The sequence below is a fragment of the Rhamphochromis longiceps genome, linkage group LG15 (assembly GCF_057381845.1).
Source record: "Rhamphochromis longiceps isolate RC_006_pf linkage group LG15, R_longiceps_female_GT1.1, whole genome shotgun sequence".
NCBI classification, from domain to species: Eukaryota; Metazoa; Chordata; class Actinopteri; order Cichliformes; family Cichlidae; genus Rhamphochromis; species Rhamphochromis longiceps.
This window is the reverse complement of record NC_140571.1, coordinates 44,350,851-44,376,589: the sequence shown is the minus strand read 5'-3', so window position 1 is coordinate 44,376,589 and position 25,739 is coordinate 44,350,851. Positions and strand designations below refer to the sequence as shown.

The following is a 25,739-nucleotide window of genomic DNA, read 5'->3' as shown; positions in this document are numbered from 1 at the left end:
ATTGAGAAGCAAAACAAAAAACTAAAGAAATGCTTTACGTTTCTTAAAGTAAAACTCTTTGGAAGATAGGACTCAAAAAGCGATATATATGGCATATTGTTGATGGTAAATAGCAATGTTGAGCCCTGGCTTTATCCGCAATTGCTTTCACTCCATCAAAAAACAAAATAACCTCTTTCACTTCAAATGTTATTCTCTGATTCTTACACCTGGAAAGCTATTTAGCACCTTTTGACCCCTCCATAAGCCTCATCTGCCTACTCCTCTCTTTTTGATAAAGACTCACATAAACTCCAAGAGGAAGGCTGATGTTTGAAGCTTGTCCTTGAGTAAAAAGTCCTATTCACCATGTCCTTGTCCCAAAGCTCCTCAGTTACTGCTATTGGCACCTAGATGTGGCGACACACCAGAGTCTAAGGTGTGTACAGACTGAATGCAGAGCGGTGCTAATTAAGCCAGAAGCCCCCATGTTTGATTTTTTTAAATATATCTCCACTTCCATGTTTCCATCCATAATCTGATCTACCACCATCTCCATCTGCTTTGTCTCTCTCCCTAACGTGGATGGAATCTGACGAGTGCATACATGTCTGAGAGCAGCAGGGATGAGGAAGGCTGCAGTACAGCAGTACATCCTCCTAACGAGCTCTCTCTAAAAAGGGTAAAGGCAACTTTGCTCCCTCTTATTGCCCTAAGGCTCTGGAATAGTTTGCAAATGTGTAAAACAGTTAACCTACTTAGTGATGACCTTAAGCTTTGTTAATTTTGATGGGGTTGTTTTTTAAGTGTTCAACCAAAGTTGTGACTAAGACAAAAAAAAATACGTGTCAAAAATCTTAAACTAGAGTATTTTTAAGACACATATTTTTAGTGTTTTTTGTCCTGTATTTTCCGAAAAATGCACTTACCTCTCAGACTGACAGCTTTTTTGTAGTTCCTGAAGTGTAAGTATATAAATATAATAAGAACAGAGCCCTCGGCTATGCGGACATTCTTCTGCGGAACCAGTTTCCAGTTTGGCCAAGGTGGTAAAAAGTATTTCTTTGGAAATAGAAAAAATAAATTTTCTTTCAGCTAATGTTTTGCCAAGCTAATTGAACCTCATATCGATATCATAATAAAATAATATTAATACAAAGGAATGCAGACTTTATCTCAGCTTCTGCTCTAATTATAATGAATTTGCTCAGCTTGAACATCTGTTATGTAGAACACAAGCAGAGAAAAACAAAGGCAATTAAAAACATATATCTCTTTGCTGTTGCCTACACTGCAGATGGGTGACTTTGCCTCCAGACATTAACTGCTGACTAATTTTTCTTTTTAAGTGGGATTTGGCATGGGAGGTACAGTATTTTATATATGGGCTGTGATCAGTTGAGCTGTGCTGGCGCTTTTTGTGGATTTATACAACTGGCCCTCGCAAACATTATAGTATGATGCTATGGTAAATTATATTGTGACACAGCATTCCAGTCTGGCATTCAATTCTATCCTATGACATTTGTTTCAGTTCTCAAATAAACTGTCAAATATACAAATGTATACAATTATAGGATTTGTATTAAATATTTTTAAACCCCATATGGTAAGCAGATGTAAGATAAGATAAGCTGATGTAACATGAGCTATCACAGCTGATTTCCCACCCCTAAACAGCATAAACCTAGTGTAGGTGGAACTCAGTGATTAAATTGAATTTGATGTGTGCTATCCTTCATGTAACCTAACACTGTTCATGAGCAACACAGCTGCTCTGCACCAGTCTAGTACAGTGCACTACTGTAAACCTCACCACAGTACTGTAAACAGTAGCCTGTACTTATCTGCCAGGTATTTTCATGCAAGCTTTGATTAAAAAAAGTTAATATACTTTAATTTGCTTTGCAGGATGTTTCACCATATGAAAACTGGCATAACTTCAGAAAAACATTATGTATAGTGTCAATATATGTTCACAATGAATGAGGACATTACATGCAAACAAATGACTATCTTCATATTAAAGATCGAGCATAAAACTTGGCACACACACATTTATTGAAATTGAAAATATGATGCAACAGTACAAACGGACTGAGTTTCATGGTCTTAGAGTTTGCATAGTTTTGGGGTTCAGTGTCATCCAGTCCAAGGATATGGATATGGTGCTTTTTAGGCTGCACAAGCAACAAATCTTTGCAACCGGGTAATTGGGCAAAAGCCTAAACAAGAAGACTTGGGGTCTCTATGTGCTGTTTTAATGTGCTGATGCACATTAAAATGAAGACGAGATTACAAATCCAATAACTTCTCATTATCTACAGCTGTCTTCACTATTACATTAAGCTATACAGAATCCTAGCAGTGTCTATCCAAATGCCTTTTTTTTCCTTTTTATTTACATAAACTGTAACAGATTAGAGAAACCATTCCCTGGAATGTGATTAATGTAATCTCTTTATACGTAATCCATCACTTTTCAAACCTGCAAAGTCTTTTTAAGACAAGCAATATGGAATTATAATGTTAATCTCACAACCGGTGATAAGGGTTAGTACTTATTCGTTGCATGTGGAAATAGCACTGATAATGCAAATCTTTCCGTCCCACAAATAGCTTATACCTACAGGTTTAGTGATTTTAAGGTTTTTACCTGCTATTAAAGAGACCATGATAAAGCAAAAAAAAAAAAGAAGTAAGGGTCAAAGTTGAGGGTGGCTGTGGCTCAGGAGGTAAACCAGGCAGGCTGGCAGTTATTTTGCCAGGCAGGGCAGGCGATCTTCTAATCCCTGGGTTTTCCAGTCTGCATGTCAAATAATTTTGGGGCAAAACACTAACCCCAAGTTGCTCTCCATCGGTTTGTGAATGTGTGTTAATGTTAGATAGAAAGCGCTTATGTAGAAAAAGCATAGTTAAAAGTGGTTGTGTGAATGAGGCAAGTTTCATAAAGGGCTTTGAGTGGAAAATTTACCATTTACCCAAATTGGAAAACATCCAACACCACTTTTGTGAGAAACCTAAATAAAGAGTAATATTATTATTATATTATGTTATTATAAAACAAAGCATCGCAGTCTTAGTTTAAAAGTGTGGCATTTTATTCTAGATTTTTAGCCATTTAAAGCAAACATGATACAATATTTTAGAGAAAGACAGTAATATATTGCAGTTTAAAAATATCATAGAGGGTTATTCTGCCACCCAGTCTACTCAAAAAAAAAAATCTCTATGAGTCCCAGCCCACGCTGTGATCCTCATCTATACTGTTAAGTGTGACAGAGCAGTTTATCAATTTGCAGGCTGCTGAGGCTCTTATTTCTGAGCTCTTGAGGAGTCACGCACTTTGGGCTGTGCCGTGGTGAAAGCGTGGCCTTGGTGTCACCCATCCACCGCACCAGTGGGCTAATGTTACAGTCACACTGCCAAGGGTTGTCATGGAGGTACAACTTCTTTAGAACTAACACAGATCAGAAAAAATGATTATCACGACAACAGCATCCTGCCGCCAATACTTGTTCCTGGGAAAATAGGACAGGGAAAGGGCATGCTGGCAGTTATCTTACCAGGCATATGGGTGAACATGTTTCCATCCACTGTCTTCAGGCGGTTTCCGCTGAGTGCCAGCTGTGAAAGCTTGGGCAGGTTGATGAACACATCAGAGGGCAGAAGCTCCAACTCGTTGTTCCTCAGGTAGAGTTCCTGGTTCAGTGTTTAGCATGTTCATAATTATTGCTCGAGGAAATAGAGCAGGTTTTTGCAATTTAAGTTAGAAGTGTTATCACACTAGCTATTATGTGCAAGAATTAGTCAGATCAGGGTCTGCTGGGTAAGACATCTAACTGCTATATACTATATGTTTAAAAAAATGAAACTGAGTCTTTGATTTTTCTTTTGTTTTTATGTATACCAGAAAAACATGCTACCTGCAAGTTGCTCAGGCCATCCAAAGCTGTTAACGTCAGGGTAGATAGTAGGTTGTTGTCTAGAACCAACATCTCCAGAGATTGCAGGGGCTTGAATGCCCCAGAAGGAATGGTCTTCAGACTGGATATGGGGGGACAGTTAGAATCTCTTCAGAAGTAAAAGTACACTGTGAAACCATTGAATTCAAAACCCTTTTGGAAATCAAAGTCACCAGTATATCTAATATCTAATATTTGATACCCTAGCAACATCATCCCTACACATAAACCATAATTCAACACTCTCTGTGATATATCAGTAAAAATTGGTATGTTTTATTTTTATGTTTTGGACTCTTACAGTTATTCCCCCTCTGTCTGTAATGTAGGTATCATAAACTCAAGAATGCTTATATTCACACATGAAGCCATTTAAGCTAGTAGGATAAGTGCTAACCCAAAAGCATGAGATTATGTATTCTTTCCTTGTCATTCTTTAATCAAGAAACCTTTTTTGGTCTAATCATTAAAGAGATAACAGAAGATTATCTCTTTTATAATTTCTGCACCGTTGGTTCAACATTCATTTTGGAAATATTTTCAACCATGATGTAGAGAAAACCAGCCAGCCAACAGTTCAACATCAAAACATCTGCTTGGTTCCTTTGCCTTAGTAGTAACTAATTCTTCAGTTCTAGCTTACTATTAGCAGTAGTTGCGATATTGTTTATTGGAGCAGCTGAACTAATATTTTTTTGTTCTCACTTCAGTTTTGAGGTTCCAGATCCTAAGGCTATTTAAGACCAAGTAAATCGTAATGATACTCTGATCAGAAATATCTCATAACAACACACGGAAGTGAAGTTTGTTTCTCACTGATAATACCTGCACTGGAAAAGGTAACTACTAGATGTATAATAGCATGGCACATGTCATTGTGACCTGTTGTTGTCCAAGTTGAGGAACAAGAGCTGCCTCAGTCCACTGAAGGCCTTGGGAGAAATCTTCTGGATGCGGTTGAGGGAAAGATCCAAAACTTTGAGAGCAATCAGAGGTTTGAACGCATTCGGTGGGAGGACTGTCAGTGCATTGAGAGTAAGGTCCAACTCTGACAGGTTTCTCATGCCAGCAAAAATCTCAGGTTTCAGGATGCCAATCTGGTTCTGTCCCAACATGAGGAAGCGGAGGTTTAGGAGGTCCTTCAGACATAGAAAACAGTTGTTGTTGTTTTTTTTTTGTCAAATTACTGTAATATTAATGCTGAAAAGTGTGCTCCTCTCCAAAAATCTTTACCTGAAACCCCCTTGGTGGAAGAATGGATATGTGGTTGCCATAAAGATTGAGAAGCATCAATTGCTTTGCACCGGAGAAGGCCTGGGGATGGATGGATTTTATGGCATTTCTCTCCTGATCTCAGAGTATTTGCCTTCAGGTTGGTAATACCATTCTCACCTTTTGGCAGCAATTAAGAAGTCAGTTATTGATGAAATCAGGTCCCATTATGTTTCCTTAAATGTTAGATAGATTAATGCATTCCTTGAATGTCAAAAGGATCTTAGAGAGGATTTGATTAAAATGTACACACCTAGTTTAACAATCCAAGCATCAGAAGGCAATTTGGAAGGAAAAGCTCGAAGCCCCCGCTTATGGCAGTTGACATCTGATTTTTCTGGGCCAGACTTCCTGGAGCATTTGCAGACATCAGGGCAGGAATCTATTGCCTGCACCATCCATAGCATTGCTAGTATCAGCCATGCTAAGTGCTCCATCCTTCCTTTAGAATCGTACAGAAAAATATTATTTTAAATTTAAACTTAGTTATTAGAAACAATATTTTCACCACTACACTCTTAGCAGTTACAAGGCCGTTGGCTCCCATGTAGGTTTAAGGTCGCATTTGTTTTAATCAATACTAACTAGGTCAGTTGAACTTTAACTTTTACCAGAGCATATATGTAATGGCTGCACTTCTCCCATCTCTGCTTGAAATGAAAACTATGCTTAAAATTGTTGGTTGATTCTAGCTGTGATAATATGCTACAAAAGCTCTTGAAACAATAAAATTACAAAAATAAATTCCTGGTTCCTGACTTGTGGTATAATAACAGAAATTATTGTATGTGCTTTTCATCCAGTATTCATCCGATTTGTCGTTCATACAGTTACTATATCACACCTATACACAACATCTGGAACAGGTCTGGCAGGTTGAGCTAGAAATGCACATGTGTAAAATGTTCATATATATATATATATATATATATATATATATATATATATATATATATATATATATATATATATATATATATATATATATATACATATATATATATATATATATATGTATATGTGTGTATATATATATATGTATGTATATGTGTGTATATATATATATATATATGTATATATATATATATATATGTATATGTGTATATATATATATATATATATATATATATATATATATATATATGGGGTGCAGCGATACTCGTATTGATATTGAACCGTTCGATACAGTGCTTTCGGTTCGGTACGCATGTGTATCGAACAATACAAAATTTTTAATTTATTTTATCAACTTTCCTTCTGTCGATGCTGTCTGTGTTGAGCGCTCAGTGGATCTGCGCTCGACAGTGCATTCTAGGCGGAGTAGTCGAACGCAGATTCACTGAGCGCAGGGCAAGCTAGCAGACAGAAGTTAAGCTCTCGTTGCAACATGGCAAATTGAACCTCCCCCACCCTCATTCAGATCTGGTGTTTGGAACTATTTTGGTTTTCATGTGACGTATGACCCTGAAGGTAAGCGCGTCATGGACAAAAGTAAAACAGTATGTTGGATGTGCCACGCAATGCTCTATTACATTGGTGGGAACTAGTGCGTTAGCGCAGTTTGCTCGTTAACGTGTTGGCTGTCCAGCCCCACGCACGGGGCGATCCGCGGTAGCTTGTTAACGGAGATTTGCTGTGTTGTGGCGTTAACGTCATTTCAGCGAGATTAACGCTGACAGCACTAGTGGGAACACAACGAATATGACTGCACATGTACTCCGACATCATCCTAGTGCAAAGACAAGTGGAAGCAGACAAAAACAACAAGCACGCATGCTACAAACTTTACCCGAGTCATTTAGACAGCCATTAGCACATGATTCTCCTTATGGGGACCTGATATGTTTAATATGCTGCTGAGAATATAGCCCAGAAGAAGCGTATAGTATAGCTTTTATTTTGGAAAGAGACATTTCTCTGTAATAAACTCTCTTTTCTAAAGATGAGTGATTTGTCGATCAGATAGATTTATTTTTTTATTACTTTGTTGTTTCAGCAACATTAAATTTAAAAACTGTACTTTTGAGTTAAAATATATATTTATAATTTTAATAAATGACAAATTAAAAAGGCATGAACTTTTTTTTGAATCGAAGAAATATCGAACCGTGACACCAAAGTATCGAACCGAACCGTGAATTTTATATATCGTTGCACCCCTAATATATATAGTTATTGTGGAAACAGTAGTCAGTCAGCTTTTTATTTCTCATATTTGGATTCAGCACATAAAAATCCATAAGAAATAACACCGTTTATCTCAAAACCAGATAACCTCTTAAAACCTGTTGACAACTAAAGTCTGATGCTTTGCCTCATTTGCCCTCATAAGTAGAAACACTCTGTTCTTAATCGTATTTAGTAATTGTTTTTTGAAAAGTATATACTTACAAATTTTATATTTTATCATTTTATATTAAAACTGTGAACATAACACTGAGGCAGGATTCATTATTTTCATCAAAAGAAAACCACTGAGTAGAAAACAAACTTCAGAGAGAAGCATTTCAATACAGGTGATTAAAAGAAGGTGTGCATGAATAACAGGGATGTGCCAGAGTGTCATTTCAAATAGAAACCTGTAAATCTATTCCAAAAAGAATTATTGTGAAAAATAAAAAGGTATGCAGACAATCAAAAATGCAGCTAATCCCATTTATAATCCTACTGTGTGCAAAGACAATCCCTTCAAACTTCAAAAGAAGGCAGAGCAGCAAAAACCAAGTGCCCACAGTGACACTTCCACACAAAGAGCTGCTTTTCAGCTGTAAAAAGAAAAAAGACATCTGATTATCATTTCAAATAACTTAACTGACTAAGGTGAATCTTTTCTCTAATTAGACTTGAAAGCTGATCTAAACTTGGGGGGGGGGACTGTAAGACAGATAAAGCCATTTGAAAAGTAGTCAAACTGGTTTTATCCTGCTGGGTGCCACTTACCTGAACACTCTGTCATCTCAATTTCTAGGCAATGCCCAATCCTCCTCAAGTCTGACTGCTTTGTTTTCAGCTCTTAAACAGTACAAACTTCACTATAAAAGCCTCTGCTGTACACTGTTATATAAGAACAAGGTGCCAGTCAAAGAGAATTAGTCCAGCAGTCTGTGGCCTTTCTTCCAGTGGGCTTTAAAATCTGATTTGTAGGTTCACAATTTATATACTACTGATTTCAAGACTCTCTCTGAGCTCTGAAGCAGGCAGATGAAACTATGCAGCATATGAAAGACTTGCCAGTGTGATGGTGTGGGAACACAGCCTCAGCCGTAGCAGACGGTGAAAAAAGGGTGCGAAACTCCTGGAGCTGCAAGCTCTGCAGAGTCACAGAGCACAGAGAAAAGTGGCATCTAGACATTATGGCACCTATCCATGTTTCACTGTCTGGTCTACATAGTGTCTGTGTGTGTGTGTGTGTGTGTGTGTGTGTGTGTGTGTGTGTGTGTGTGTGTGTGTGTGTGTGTGTGTGTGTGTGTGTTCTTGCTTTATTTGTGTCCTTGTGAGAACCAACTTTTGACATTCAAAGTCAGGATAATTTTAAGCGTATTCTTATAAAAAACTGACACCCTTTTTTAGTAAAATACATGACAGAATTTATTAATAGACTCATTTAGATCATCAGATTCATTCGCATGATATCACATGACTGTTGAAGAATCTTTATTAATGTAAAAGAAATATCACTTAAAGCACTTGTGGGAACACATCGGTCATAAGAACATTTTCAGCTGCATGCTTTATCTTCAAGGCAGCAGCAAAAAAAACTAATTAAAAACTTGTATTCATCTCTATGTAATTGAGTTACGAGATCACACAGTAATGAAGCACTATATAAGCAAGGTAATTGAAATATTTTAATAACCATAGCCACAAGGGTTCTTCGTGGTTTTCATCACAGTTAAAGATCTCATGCTGGCAGGGGTCACAAATCATATGCAGATATTTGATAATGAGCTTTAAAAGCAGGTTGATCATAACAAGGGCATCCATGCTATCACTTACAGTTTATGTATGGATTTATCTTTGTTTCTGTGAGTTACTGAATAGATGGAGTTTATATGAAAATGTGTTGTCTGTCAAAATGGAAAAAAAGGAACTAAATTATAAAGTATTGCCATATGTTATATACTGTGCTTTTATAAACTAAGGCTACGTTCACACTGCAGGTCTTAATGCTCAATTCCGATTTTTTGATCAAATCCGATTTTTTTGTCTGCTCGTTCACACTACAAATAAAATGCGACAGCAAACGCTCTCTAGTGTGAACGCTCAAAGCGGCCCGCATGCGCAAAAGAAGATGTCACACACAACGCGCTCTGTTTAGACCCAGAGCAACAATATTGTTTGACTGATGGCCCTTAATATAAAGACTTCGGACTTCACGTTTCCCAATTTTTGCTTTAAGTTATTTTGTTATTTACATAATAATGTAGATAACCTAATAATGATACTTATCGCCGTTTAAGAGAGGAGCGGTGCTTCAAAGGATAGCTGTAGATTTCTGTCAGAATCTGCAGATTATACAGTACAAATAAAATGTTTACGTTGTCTTCCCAACAGTTTCACTGACATCTACACTGGATGGCCAGGAAGCGTTCGCGATGTCTTCTCGGGCGCTTCTCTGGCGCTGATAATTGGCTTCAGTCTTGTGTCGGTGACGTAAAAGGCGGATTTAATGCGACTTGACCGTTCAAACAGCAGTCGCTTTCTAAAACATCGGATATGTATCGGATTCAGTACCACATACGAAAGGCTACGTTCACACTGCAGGTCTTAATGCTCAATTCCGATTTTTTGATCAAATCCGATTTTTTTTACTGCTCGTTCACACTACAAATAAAATGCGACAGCAAACGTGCTCTAGTGTGAACGCTCAAAGCGGCCCGCATGCGCAAAAGATGTCACACACAAGGCGCTCTGTTTAGACCCAGAGCAACAGTATTGTTTGACTGATGGCCCTTAATATAAAGACTTCGGACTTCACGTTTCCCAATTTTTGCTTTAAGTTGTTTTGTTATTTACATAATAATGTAAATAACCTAATAATGATCCTTATTGCTGTTTAAGAGAGGGGCGGTGCTTCAAAGGATAGCTGCAGATTTCTGTCAGAATCTGCAGATTAAACAGTACAAATAAAATGTTTACGTTGTCTTCCCAACAGTTTCACTGACATCTACGCTGGATGGCCAGGAAGCGTTCGCGATGTCTTATCGGGTGCTTCTCCGGCGCTGATAATTGGCTTCAGTCTTGTGTCGGTGACGTAAAAGGCGGATTTAATGCGACTTGACCGTTCACACAGCAGTCGCTTTCTAAAACATCGGATATGTATCGGATTCAGTACCACATACGAAAGTGACCCAGATCGGATTTGAAAATATCGGATTTGCGCCGTTCACACTGTCATAGCATGATCGGATATGGGTCGCATAGGGTCAAAAAAATCGGATTTGATGCGCTTTCGCCTGCAGTGTGAACGTAGCCTAAGATCTGTTCTGACTAGATAAATAATAATGCCAAAATATATTATTTACTTGCATTTTTTCACTTTTCTTACAAATTGGTCTTCTTATTACTGCAAAACAGGAGACCCAGTACGGTCAAAAACAGATTTCTGACAGTGCCCTATGCTCTGAGCTAAATCTACAAGAACAGAAAGACACCCACAGTGTTGGTACACTACAAAGTGTTGATGTTTGTGTAACCGGTGTGATTCTGCGTTGTGTCTGATAAAAAAGGTAAAAGAAAGAAAGACCTCCAAGTAAATAATTTGCCCACTCCAGCTCCTCTCCCACAGGGGAATTGTAGAAAAAGGGTGGCATTTATTTTTACATTAAACATAAAATATGCATTTACACGTAACATATTTGACATAAGATAAAACAAAAACAACATGAAATCTGACATACCTGATAAAAAAGGTAAAAGAAAGAAAGACCTCCAAGTAAATAATTTGCCCACTCCAGCTCCTACGACCAAATACAGACAGTGGGGAAGAGGATTAGCTCAACCCACCACAGCTCCCAAGCTAGCAAGGAATACATATTCATGCTATCATTTATGGCGCCTAAAACACATTTATGACACACACATACTACACACTTATAACATCTTACAAAAACAGGCTCAATAATGACAATAACTGAATTAAAATCGCAATCATAAACATCAGGGTGGTTAAATATGAATTATGTGTGCTTTAAGGTGCTGGAAAGAAATGACACCCACCTCTCCCACAGGGGAATTGTAGAAAAAGGGGAGAGGCAAAAGGGGTACACTGTATTTATAGTATTGCACCAAAGAAGAAGAAAAGAATGAGGAGGGGCTCTAACTGATAATGAACACAACTACAGGCTTGGAGGTCCTAAAAGTCAGGTATAAAAGGAGAAGTTTGGGGGTTTAGAACACATTTTGTGTAATTATAACAATGTTATTTATGACTCTGTTACATTCACCCCCCAAGAATTACACAAAATCCTAAAGGGTACACCAAAAAAAAAATATAAACCCACAATAACAGATACAGTGGCCTCAAACAAATTCACATCGCATATACAATGAATTAGATCAGCAACATAGCTTCCTCCAAGGAGGATAAGAGACCTGAGACCTGCTCGGCGCCTAGCAAGATCCCAGGACTTTCTATAGACAAAATGAGGTGCCATTTACACCACACAAAACAGGCCATAATATCTATTGGCGTCACTATCAGACTGCACAGACTGACAAAATACAATGAACTCTGTGCCTGTATTATTCTTTTCCAAAAACAATAGCAATGAAAAACATACAGAAATAAGCAAATTCACACATCAATAACCGCTGCTTGAACAGGTTCAACACCAAGGAGTGTTTCAAGTTGAGCCATTGATTCAATCAAGCGACGAACTGGTTTAATGATTCTACCAAAACGTGTGGTAAGTCCTTGATCCACGTCCACATTTTTGGGTTCAAGAGAATGAAAAGTGTGGGACGGGAAAGCAGCAGGGGAGCCTGGGGAGGCTCCATCACCAGCCAGCCCACCAAGATCAGAAACACCCATTATGGGAGGGGTCCCATGAACGCCATCTTCGACCGGGTCAGCGGCAGATTGCTGATGGATCCATGATAGTGTGCGGTCATCACACTCGCCAATGCTGGAGACGGAATCCACAGTCCAGGTGGCAGGAGGTACAGCTCCTGTGCCCCCAAAAGATGTCACAGACCCATCCAGGTCAGACTCAGCGGGGCCACTGACAACGCTCACAGCAGGATGTGCAGCATCGTCATTCAGTGTTGTGTCCAAGGGCAAAAAGTTAACTTGAAGGAGCAGGTTGCGATGCACCACACGCTCATGACCTTCTTTGTCTCTGATACGGCAGATGTGAAGAGCAGGATCCAAGTCAACTACCGTGTACACAACAGGTTCCCATTTGTCAGAGAGCTTCCTTTTTCCTCTGACTCCCTTGTTTGCCAACAACACCTGGTCCCCTAGTGAAAGAGGCAGACCCTTCACTTTTCTGTTGTACTGGTCAGACTGGTGTCTCTGCTCCATTGTGCTGTGTTCCTGGGCTCGGAGCATGGCAGAGCGCAGGTCATCCATCAGTGACTTGACATAGGTATCATAGTCACAAATGGTGTCATCATGAAGGACATCCCGAAACATGAGGTCAACTGGCAACCTTGGCACCCTCCCAAACATCAGGTAGAATGGCGCAAAGCCGGTGGTCTCGTGTGCCGTACAGTTATACACAAACGTCATGGACTGTATCATCTGCGGCCATTTCTGCTTACATCTGGGGGGGAGGGACCGTAACATGTTTCCAAGGGTGCGATTATATCTCTATGTGGTACCATTACCCATGGGGTGGTATGGTGAAGTGTGGGATCTGGCAACGCCACCCAAAACCAGAAGCTCTGCAAGCAGCTCACTCTCAAAACTAGCTCCCTGGTCAGAGTGAATGCGCTGAGGGAAGCCATACACACAGAAGAATCCATCCCAGAGCTTTTTAGCGACTCTCTTAGCTGTCTGATCCTGGCATTGGAATGCATGTGCTAATTTTGTGAAGTGGTCAGTAATCACAAGGACATCCACAGACTTGTTGTTGCTGTCCTCAGCTGACCAGAAGTCAATGCACACAAGTTCCAGTGGAGCACAGGTCTTAATGCTTTCCAACGGGGCCCTAGCTGCTGGCTCTGGGGTCTTGCTGAGAACACACCTGCGGCAATTTCTCACATGACCGCGCACATCCTTCTCCATATCATACCAGAAAAAACGCTGACGAGCCAAGGAGAGTGTGCGAGGTTGACCTTGATGACCAGCATTGTCGTGTATGCCAGACAGCACCACTTGTTTTAGGGAGTCAGGTACCACAAACTGGAATCTCAGTGTTTGGTCAGTGGGTCCCTCACGACTCTGTAGAGGACACCATTGAGGAATGTGAGCTTATCCCATTGTTTCAGGAGCCGCAACGTATGTTGGTTCTCATGACAGCGCTCACGTCTGGAGGGTCTGCGCTTACGCTCAACATAGCGGGCTACTCCGGAGATCACAGGATCCCCTGTTTGATGAGACAGGAGATCAGCACGGGACAGCGCATGAGTAACATCACAGTCAGGTGGACTGATGGAGGTTAGGTGACCAGCGAGGGATGTTGCACGCTGGCGAGAAGCAGACTCCCACTCACAGAGCGAAGACATGAGAGAAGACACGTCATCAGTTGACAGAGACACATCAAGCACAGCAGAGGGTGGAGCACTGCGTATCGATTGAGGTTGACAGGTCAAACGGAAGGCATCTTGGACACTGGCATCTTTCACACCACTGACTTGCTCTAGCAGCTCAAAGTAGGGCTCCGACAGGAGCCGCTGGGCCAACGGCCTCACAAACGGTTCCCTGCTCAGGGTGTCTGCCACAATGTTCAGCTTTCCAGGAACATATTTGATCTCAAAGCAGTATGGTGCAAGCTTAGAGACCCAACGCTGTTCACAGGCATCCAGCTTTGGCTTAGTCAGAATGTATGTGAGAGGATTGTTATCAGTCCAGACAGTGAACCGATGACCCTTGAGCCAGTGGCTGAACTTATCGCACACAGCCCACTTCAGAGCCAAAAATTCGAGCCGGTGTGCTGGGTATTTGGCCTGACTGCGGCTGAGAGACTTACTAGCAAAGGCTATAGGTCTTGCTCTCTCCTCACCAGCTGGCACCTGGGATAAGACAGCACCCAGCCCATCCATGGAAGCGTCAGTTGAAAGGATGAATGGCCTCTCAAAATCAGGATGTGCCAGCACCGCACAGCTGAGGAGTGCACCTTTGAGTCCCTCAAATGCTTTCTCACAAGCAGGAGTCCAATCTTGAGGGGTGAGCTTGCGAAAAGTTCCAGGTTTCCGACTCCCATGGCAGCCTTTAGTCCTCTTCTGACCGGCAGTTAGAGCAAAGAGTGGCTTCGCAATACGAGAGCACCCTGGAATAAAATGCTGGTAAAACATCACCATGCCAAGGAAGGATCTCACTTTCCTCTGAGAAGGGGTGCAACCGTCACCATCCATAAGGTCAGTCTTCCGAAAATTGGCGATAACCCTCACTTTATCCTGATCAACCGAGACACCACCAGCATCCACGACATGACCCAAAAACCTCACAGAGCGTCTGAGAAAGTGACATTTTTTCTGCGCCAGCTTCAGATTGCTGGTCCTCAGGCGAGAGAAAACAATCTCAAGACGTCTTAGGGCCTCCTCTTCTGAAGGCGCAAACACCAGCAGGTCATCAAGATAACACAGGAGGCTGGAAAAGTTCAAATCACCAAAGATGCTGAGCATCATCCGCATGAAAGATGCTGGGCTGTTGCATAGACCCTGGGGAAGTCTGTTGTACTCATACAGGCCAAGAGGTGTAGTGAAAGCAGTGTACCGTCTGTCAGACTCATGGAGGGGAACGTTGTAGAACCCAGATGTGAGGTCCATGGTGCTGAAGAAAGCATTCCCACCAAGGGCAGCAAGACAGTCAGCCTGATGGGGCAGTGGGTGAGCATCCTTAATGGTTTTGGCATTGAGCCAGCGGAAGTCAGTGCATATCCTCAAGTCACCTGACTTCTTCCAAACCATTACCAGTGGCGAGGCGTATTCGCTGGTGGACTTACTGATGATGCCTTTCATCTCCATGTCTGACAGCACCTCTCGCAACTTGTGATAGTGAGCCGGGGGTACTCTGCGATAGGGAAGCCTGAAAGGGCGGTCGTCAGTGAGGTGGATACGATGGACAAAGTCTTTCACCTCACCACAGTCCAGTTTGTCTCTAGAGAACACATCTTGGTAAGTCAACACAAGCTCCACCAATTTCCTCTTCCACCCATCTGACACTTCACAGCCCTCAATATCAATGTCAGCCAACCCAGCATCTTTGAGTAGCTGTGCAGAGTCAGGCACAGAGTCTGATGAGGGGGGAAAACTGGTATGCTGGTCAGTCAGAGTCTCGCAGAGACCTTGAGTGATGGGCAGGTCCTCCACAGCAATACAAGGAAAGACATCCGCAATCTTAGCATTGCGACGAAGTGTCACAGGGCTCTCTGTTGGGTTAAGGACTTTCATAGGGACCCAACGATCTCCCCACATGGGTGTTATAATGCGCCCCACCATTATGTTCTTTGGAGTGGAACGGGCTGACGTGGGTTCCACAACGACAGTACTTCATGGAGACACGAGGGCAGAAGGTGGCAGCTTTCCCCAAACTACATATTCTTTTTGTGGCAGGAGAGTGACACTCTTCCGCAACCTGACTGTACCTACTTTATCTGGCAACACAGGAGCAGACCACCGTGAGATACAGCTCAGCAACTGCAGGAAGTCTTCACAATCAGTGCCAGTGTAATTGGAGTTAATAAGCTCCCAGTACTTTGTATCAGCCTTCATCTTCTGAATGATGGGCCGGATCACATTGCTCCCCACGATGAGCTCATCTTTTTGCCCAGGAACCACAAATGTTGGTACAAGAAACCTAGTCCCATATACTTCAATGTCCAAATCATAGATGCATTTCGGTTGTGTGAGAAGGCCACCGCAACCAACCAGCACCACATTTTCAGGGATATGCTGCGGAATCAGAGCAACACCAGCGGCTCTTAGCTTGCTATCAGCCTCTTCACTTAGTGTGCATGACATACTTCCTGAATCAAGCATGCTTGTCAGGGAACACCGGCCACTGACCGACACTGGAGTGTAAAACAACTCACTAGCCCTGCCAACTCTTTGTGAACCCATAATAACAGTCTTCTCATCAGAGAGGCTACTACAGCAGTTAACATATATGGCTTCTGGGTCTGTTGCATTTCTGAGGGTTTCATCAACACTGCCCATGCTACCCCTCTCGTTACATGGGCTGGCTAGTTTAAAGCAGCATCGGTGGGAGGAGGGACTGAAACGCTTGGTTTCTGGTGCAACTGTGGGCATTCACGCCTCATGTGTCCAGGGTCAAAGCAGCTGTGGCATAGCTTGTACAGCCTACAATGCACATGGGTTGTGTGTTCATGTGAGCCACACACTCTGCACGAAGCACGATGAGCATTGCGGTGCCCATGGGAATGACCTGTGGGTTGTGGGCACCTAGGACCAGTGGCTAGTGATGCAGTGCACATGGACAGAACCTTGTCAAACAGTGCTACCATCTGTTGAACACCTGGCTCAGCTGGAGGAGGGCCAGAAACTGGCAAAGATGGGGGCATGACATGTAGAGTCAAAGGAGGACAAGCAGAGGGCTGCTGCACACTTACCATGCCATCAGAAGAGAGAGGCTGACATGTGGCTGCAGAGGGAACAGAGGGCATAGGATACGAGGCTGGCTCATGTGTTACTGGGACTGCTTGAGCACCGCTGGAGTGGGGCTGGCTGTTAACAGCGACAGGGCTCTGATGCGGGATGGACAGACTTGCTGTATTATGAGACAAAACACTAGACTGTCTCATTTTCCTCACATAGTTGTCCAGACGGCTCTGAACCTCAGCTGCAGTCCACTCCTCAGGGGCCTTCAGTTGAAAAGACAACGTAAGACTGTGGTCAGGACAGTGATTAATGAACATCGAAACAACCTCACTACTGGGGTCCTCTACCATCTTGCCGCGCCTGCGGAGACACTCATCAGCAGCATCAATAGACTTGTTCAACCGGATCCAGTAATCCATGGCGTTCTCACCTGGACGTGGCACAGTACTGTAGAAATCTTTCATGGGCAGGCTGGAATATGTCAAGTCGCTGAAGTTAGACCTCAGTATGTCAAACACAGCAGTAATAGGATCATTCCGATTCAACTCAGGGCGGCAACGAAGTGACACCTTGACCACATCTCTGGCTTTGCCAGTTAGTCTAGACATTAATGGTAAAAATGGTAAATGGCCTGCATTTGTATAGCGCTTTTCTAGTCCATAGGACCCCAAAGCGCTTTACACTACATTCAGTCATCCACCCATTCACACACACATTCACACACACTGGCGATAGCAAGCTACATTGATATGGCAAACATTTCTTCATCTGTGTCACAGCTGATTCTGTGCAGATAACATCTCATCATGTCCTCCCATTCACCGATGGGAAATAGATCTGTGTTGTCACCCTTGAAGTATGGTGGAGCTTTGGTGTCTGACTGAACAACAACCTTCAGCTGGGACTGGTCATTGCAGCTCGAGGGCACATTCTGGGGAGACTGTGGCTGGGTGGGGGCTGGCTGGTGCATAGAGTTAAGAGAGGATGTGATATTTTCCCCAATTTGCTTTGCTAAGTCAGTGATCAAGCTGCTCAACATGTCACTAGTGACAGCCTGGGTGTGTGTTTGGCATTCGCAAGCAGCTGGTGTGGAGCTAGCTGCTGGTATTAATGGTGAGTGCATCACTGGCTGGTCTACAGTGTGGGCACCAATACCCGGGACTACTGGCCTACCCCTCCCAAAAAACTTTGGAGCAATCTGATGACCCCTCCCCAAACCAAAGGTCATATTACTCCCCGCAGAGAACAGATCAGGCAAAGCGCTATCCACAGTTTCCTCACTTAACATGTTGGCCCAAGTGAGATATCACTGTTCAACAGCAAAAAAAAAACGAGCCTAACCCCCACACACAATTATGCAAAACTTCACAAAACAATGAAATGTGGGGAGAAGAAAAAAAACATCAAAGAATCAAAACACCATAGAAAATAAAATGTTGTTTTCTCCTCTCAATTAAAACAGGCTGTAAAAGCCAATATCAATAGAGAAAAAAAATTACAATCCGTGCCTGTATAATTTGAGGCAACAATATGAAACAGTGACAGAAATGATCACCTACGTATTTGCCCTTTAAGTTCACACGTGACAGAGATGCCTGCAAGCCAAATTACGGGGCATCGATCACACGCGATATAAAAACCTGTGAGTCAAAGCGCAGGGCACAGGATTCTGGCACACAGCTGCAGAGAGGAGGCGGGAAAACAGCGGCAGCAGAAGGAGGAGGGGTGGATCGCGGATTGGCGATGTGACGGGTCAGCGGCACCAAGTGTAACCGGTGTGATTCTGCGTTGTGTCTGATAAAAAAGGTAAAAGAAAGAAAGACCTCCAAGTAAATAATTTGCCCACTCCAGCTCCTCTCCCACAGGGGAATTGTAGAAAAAGGGTGGCATTTATTTTTACATTAAACATAAAATATGCATTTACACGTAACATATTTGACATAAGATAAAACAAAAACAACATGAAATCTGACATACCTGATAAAAAAGGTAAAAGAAAGAAAGACCTCCAAGTAAATAATTTGCCCACTCCAGCTCCTACGACCAAATACAGACAGTGGGGAAGAGGATTAGCTCAACCCACCACAGCTCCCAAGCTAGCAAGGAATACATATTCATGCTATCATTTATGGCGCCTAAAACACATTTATGACACACACATACTACACACTTATAACATCTTACAAAAACAGGCTCAATAATGACAATAACTGAATTAAAATCGCAATCATAAACATCAGGGTGGTTAAATATGAATTATGTGTGCTTTAAGGTGCTGGAAAGAAATGACACCCACCTCTCCCACAGGGGAATTGTAGAAAAAGGGGAGAGGCAAAAGGGGTACACTGTATTTATAGTATTGCACCAAAGAAGAAGAAAAGAATGAGGAGGGGCTCTAACTGATAATGAACACAACTACAGGCTTGGAGGTCCTAAAAGTCAGGTATAAAAGGAGAAGTTTGGGGGTTTAGAACACATTTTGTGTAATTATAACAATGTTATTTATGACTCTGTTACATTTGCAACTGTCACAGTTTGCCTAAACAACAAATAATAAAAATATGGATAATACAAAACTAATTCTAAACGTGCTGCCTGTGACAGAAGAGTTATAAAGAGAAACGTTTTAAGGATACATTCCCTGAATACATGTGTGCCTGCACATTCACTCATACACAATGTATTAGTTTAAATCTGTGAATAATTGGGGGTAATCTAACTCAGCTCTGCATGTGCTTCTGAAGTGTAAATGGACTGGTTATTATATAGTGGCTTTCTACTCTACCTACAACATGCTTCATTCACCCAAGCATGTTCTTTTAGGTATTTTGTATGTAGCATTCAAATTCTGATGGGTGTCTTTAGGGCCTGCTATGTTACTGGGATATTTGGCATGAAGTCTGACACAGACAGGGATCAAACCACTAACCTTCCAATTAATAGTTGCTCTATATCCTGAGGTCTGAGCTTGGAAAGGAAAGTGTCTGGACTTCTTTAAGTTTCCTTGAAGCATTTCACCTCTCATCTGAGAAGCTTCTTCAGTTCTAAAAGCAACTGGTGGAGAGTTCCAGATTTTAAGCCCTATGGGAGTGTCCCCAAGAGAGTCATGAACCCCCTGTTGATCCTCCACTTAATCACACGAACCAAGGTGTAAAAGCAGGTGTGGGTCACAATCAGCCAAGGTTTCAGGTGAACCCACTGTGAAACCTAGCCCCACCCTATCATGTGATTTATGGAGGTCAAATGGCCCAGGATGTGACTGGGAGTTAAGGCGTCTGAGAAGGATCTCAAAACTGGATTACCTCCTGAGCTACAGCCACCTGGGAAAATACGTTGGGTAGGTTGAACAGTTGTGGAGCAGGCCGAAGACCAGAGTAGACTGGGAGGCAGACTCTTCAGACACCTACTATGAAACAAGCTCCCAAAGTGGAATAAGTGGACAAACACCCTCCCTACTTTCAAGATTAAACTTCAAACGTTCCTTTTTGATAAAGCTTACAGTTGGGGCTGGGTCAGGAGACCCTGAACTGCTGCTGGGAGTTTCCTATGCATGATGCCCTGACCATTTCTTCTTCATTCATCCTTTCCCTTTCCGAATGCTTGTCTCTCCCCTGACTCCCAACCAGTGAGAGCAGATCACTGTCCCTCCCTGAGCCTCGTTCTGCCAAAGGTTTCTTCCCATTAAAAGGGAGTTTTCCTTCCCACTGTCGCCAAGTGCTTGTGTGTGTGATTGCTGCGGTTTCTTTCTTTACCTTACAATATTAAGCAGCTTTAGAGTTCTGCTCAACCAATTGGTAGAGCACATTTTCAGTCCCTATATCTAACTGAGGCTTTCACTGAAATTGCCATACCTTGTTGAGTCTTTTCTACCAATTGGTTTACATCTGTAATGCCAAAAAAGAATCCACCAGAAGGCACTGTGAATGGAAACTGTTGGCTCTTCTTATACCTCTCCAACCAGGAAGTCAGAAACAAAAAACCATCCAACATATTTTGAGTTTTTTTGATGAAACTAAGATAGGAAGATATAATTTTTTTTTATATATGATAGTGTTAGAGGACTTACTAAACAGATGTATGTCACTTGACAGCATTAAAAAAGTGAAATTAAATGTTTAAGATTTTTTTTTTAAAAGTGCTCAACCAAACGGTTGATTTGTTCCTTTATGGTGCTACTGCTAACATAACCTAAATGTTACTAAAATTGATTATTTGCCATAAAATCAGGCCACTAGACCCATTTTGTTTATCCATTGCTATTCATAAATCACATCAAGTGTTAGCACAGCAAGAATATGCTGAAATAATTTCCTCAGTAACTCATTTTTGTAACTTTCTGAGTTAATGTTAGTAAATATTGTAAAAATCAAGAATAACACGTGGAAATCACAAATATCACAACTGATTACCCTTTTAACCAAATTACAGTAGTTTTAAATTAATATTACTAAATTGTCAAAATTATAATTTCATGTTTAACAAGTACTATATGGACGCGAAACAATTATATGGCTAAAAATCACATGGTCCTGTGGCATGATACTCATGATACCATCCATCTTCAACCACAGTGTGTTTGAGGTCATGGTTTCATATACTGTAAAAAAAATCCGTAAAAATACAGTACAATCTACTGTATAAACGTGAAGGAATTTTCCGTATTAGTCATTTACAGGTATTTTTCTGTATTTCTCAACTACTGCAATGCATTGTGGGAAAAAGAACCTGAAAAGGAGGGAAAAGTAAGCGCAAGAGCAGCCATTAGGCTTCTTTCAGGCTTCATCTGGATTTTGGATTCTGAAGTTGGAGAAACTGCCTTCAAATTTCTGTGGTAAGTATTAAAACTCATGTTTCGTTTTATTAAAATAATGTTTTTCAAAAGACTCCATGTTTTTATTTAGAAAGAATTGTTAATTTATTTGTTAACTGGTTTCGGCTGTCTCCAGACAAGTCAGGAATATTTTGCTGACTCATTTTTTAAAATAATTGTTATTTAGGTTTAACATGACTTAAGCTTTATTTTAATTAATGTTAAAATAATTTTTACTGTGATACCACCAGTTTTGCCCTTCAGTGGCTGAACCAGTTTTCATAAATATTATAGTTAGCTGTCTGTGTCTCTCTGGGTATTACACAGCTGTGACTGCTAACTAGCTAATTAGCAAAAGTCAGCGATGTGGATAACTGGGAAAGTGAGAACTTCATGGTTCTAGAAATTATTCTAGGACTCTAATAAGTACTGTATCAATACCTGTGTTTTACAGTTGGCTCTACTGTACACTTTAAAGGGTTTCAGGCAAAGTTACACTAACCCTAGTTTAAGCCTCAGACCTTCCTGGCTGACGCTAGCAAATGCTAATGTTAGCCTCTGATTTGGGCTGCTAAAGTAAAGACTTTTAGCTAGCTGACCAGCATAGATTATTTCGGTGGTTAACAGACTGTAGTGGTAAAATTATTGAAAGTATAGTTTCACCTCAGCACATTTACAATTACAGTATGTCTATTTTGTAGCACATAGAAATGTTTAGTTAATATTTACAGACAGACACATTTTCCCTGTAACTGTGTTTTTACTCCAACATTTGTTGAAAATGTAATTTATGAAATGCTGAGCAGCATTTCTTGTATGTGGAATATTTTTGTCACCCCACTGTGCTAATGTGATTAAATACTAAAAATTATTACTAAAAAAATTCAATAATAAATCAATAATAACTATTTCTTGATTGAACTATAATGTAAGCGCAGTGCTGGTGTGCAGGGGCTCTATATGCCTTGTCTATATCAAGCTTTTAGCCAAATATAAGCAGAGATATTTGTATCTTTCTTAAAAATCCAGATCCTTACAGATTATTTGAGAAATGGATCAACAGCTATCACTACTTGAAGCACTTTAAGTCCTGCAGTGGAAAAATATCCCTTATTTCACCTTTGATCACACACTTTGGTTTTCCAGTGCAGAGCAATGGCCAAGAAAAGGAAAGACTTCCCCGAGTGAAAAAAAAGATGAAGATACAAGCTGGTGATGATCCAGAGCAGCTGGTCTCAGGAAATGAAGAAAAACCCTGATCACCTTCTCTACAAACACAAGGTGAGTTTAATGTTGTGGTTGATTTAGTTTTTCAAGGTATGTATGTTACTTTAATTATAAACTGCTTTTGTTGCAACAGAATGGTGTTATGTGTATGCAACTCTACGTGAATTATAATCCTTTGTAGGGCTGCGTGATATGACCAAAGTCTCATATCCCAATATAAGACGTATCTCTCCTGATAATGATATATATCACAAAATAGTGCATTTTCTGTAAATTCTGTGATTCTCGGGCAACTCGACTTATGTGAAATGTTTTCAGTTGGGCGTCGTGTACCAGGAGTCGAGTGTTTTGACCGATGCATGAAACTATACATTTTTAGACATGAGTTTAAATGGCCGCCATTTTCTTTCTGAGTATTTATTAGACGGCGTGCTGCAAGGAAAAGCCTGTTCTAACGTTTGAGTCTAAGGATTATTTTGAGCACCTGACGACTCTTTTTTGCTTTTCATTCGTAAACTCTCTCGAAACTCTTTCATGTGATTCTTGTGTAGGTGGTTAAAGAGGTTTGTCGTGTTCGAGTGGTGGTGGGGACCAGTTTGTGGCATAATTTGCATAGTACAGTTTTCTGGGGCGTGTCAGACTTTTCATAACCAAACCATGTCCATGCTACAGAGGTAGCCCCTCATTTAACAATAAGGTCCTCGATTTCTTTTGACTGGTCCTTCTGGTTCTGCCTCATCCTTGCTGGCCATGCTGGTATTCTCTGTGCCTTCATCTGCGTGGTGACTGTAAGCGCCATTTATAGTTACTTGATGTTTTTATTTGAGGTCATTTGTTTGATGCATATTCTGAAATTTTATGTTTGAGAATAATGTATATCATTTCAGTTTAGTTTGAAAAGTCTCAACAGAAACTTGAGCTTTATTGTGAAAGGTTTATGTGGAAAATAAACAAGCGGACGGCGGAGCCACACGATGGTTTTATCCTCATTGTTGGTAATGAAAGTACACGTAAAAACAGTCACTTGTCCGTCCATAGTGTGGTTATTTTAAGTATAAGAGAAGGAGAGAACTTTAAGAAATAATATAGCAACTACAGTGACCATCAAAACCATGAAAAAAATATTGCCGTAAACAGTTTATTTTGCAACACCACAAAACAAAGAATAGTGTATAATATGAAACGATAGACATTTTTATATCGTAATCTGATATATATCGTCATATCGCACAGCCCTAATCCTTTTTTTGTTTATGTTGTTTATGCTCTAGGTAAAAAAAAATTATAAAAATACAAACTTTTTAAAAATGTCTTGTTGTTTCTCTTTTTTTCCTCAGAATAAATTGCGACTAGTCTCAATGGCTGACACGGAGGAGCAACACAGCGACACGTTAACTCCGACTGCTGCAGTTCCTGTATGAACTGAGCAACTCTTAAAATCCAAGGAAAAGCTGAGTGTATTTTACTTAAAGCTCAGATGGACCTTGATGTACTAACATGCAGGCTGCATTCAGGACTTTGTCACACTGTTATATGAAGAGCGGTAACAAGACTTTGTAGTAATTTGTCTTACTATTGTCTTATTTGTTGTGATTTAGGGTCTGTGCGCACAAGCAGAGGTTTTTGTTTGTAACTGTAACCTCGTTTTCAGAGCCTTGTCTAACATTTAATGGTCATGAAATATGTCAGACTTTTTCCTCTACTTAACCAGCTTAGAGAATTTGAACACCGTGGAGAAAAAGGTGTGCATTAAGGATTTTGAACTATGATGTTTAAGTGTTGTCACTGCTGAGGATTCGTGGACACAGATCCTTATTCACTATGCTGCTGTTTACAGTTTTAACTTTTCATCAGAACAAGCACTTCTAATTATACTTTGCTCCTCACTGACAAAACAAGTCCCGTAAATACACTTTTATCTTTAAGTTTGGGACAGTAATCTGTCTTAATTTATTATGTGTTGTAGTTATCATATGGGGAAAAGTCCTGTGGTTATCCATCAGTCCTGTTCGAATAAACCCAAAGTTCAGGAACATCTTCTTTAGATCTGTTCAGTTGTATTCATGTGGCACCACTTAAACAGTCAACAAATTTTGACTCAAGTATGTTATATTGTAAGGTAAAGAGCCCAAAGAGTTAATCTCAGACAAATGTTCACACAAATGTGAATTACATTCACTTCATTAATGAAGTGAATGCAATTCAGTAATCAAAGGTGTTTGGCTATAACTGACTACATGTGTATACTGTATCATAAGTGGACAGAGATGGATGTAAACCACACCTTAACCATTTGGCTGAGGCAAAACTACCACAAGGCAGTGATTCTAACTAAAAGGTACTCTGGATATTATTAAATGTGAACATGTCGTTAAATATGACATTTTTTGTTTGTCAGGTGTCCTGTTTGAAGAAAACACTTGGTAGCCACTTGAATGAATGTAAATAAACACATTTACATGAGGGCAACCTGATTTCAAGGAAATAAAAATGCTCAAATTTGAAAGCTTGTGAGTTATTTTGTTCATGTATCAGCTGTTTAGTAGTTTTATGACAAGATGGATGCTGTCATTATATTTAAGTATAGTGTTTGAGTTAAGGAGAATAAAAGAATATTTAACATTAATTGTACCAATGTTGTTGTGTACGAAGCACAAATTAATTTAAGTTTTAATTTATGAATTTTTGAGTACATGGTGTACTAGGTTGTAATTGCATAGAAATGTACGTTTAAGGATATAAAGAACTATATTTAATGAGTT

At 40.6% G+C, this 25,739-nt stretch overlaps 1 long non-coding RNA gene and 1 pseudogene across 1 annotated transcript; one reads left to right on the top strand and one right to left on the bottom strand.

Moving 5' to 3' along the window:
* Positions 1–3,168: 3,168 nt before the first annotated feature.
* Positions 3,169–8,361, bottom strand: LOC146653309 (uncharacterized; annotated as a pseudogene).
* A 13,259-nt stretch (positions 8,362–21,620) lies between these two features.
* LOC146653308 (uncharacterized) lies at positions 21,621–25,483 on the top strand. The gene is made up of 3 exons (XR_014907574.1): positions 21,621–21,771; positions 22,897–23,031; positions 24,315–25,483. It is a non-coding gene; the product is annotated as an uncharacterized LOC146653308 (long non-coding RNA).
* The last annotated feature ends 256 nt before the right edge of the window (positions 25,484–25,739 follow it).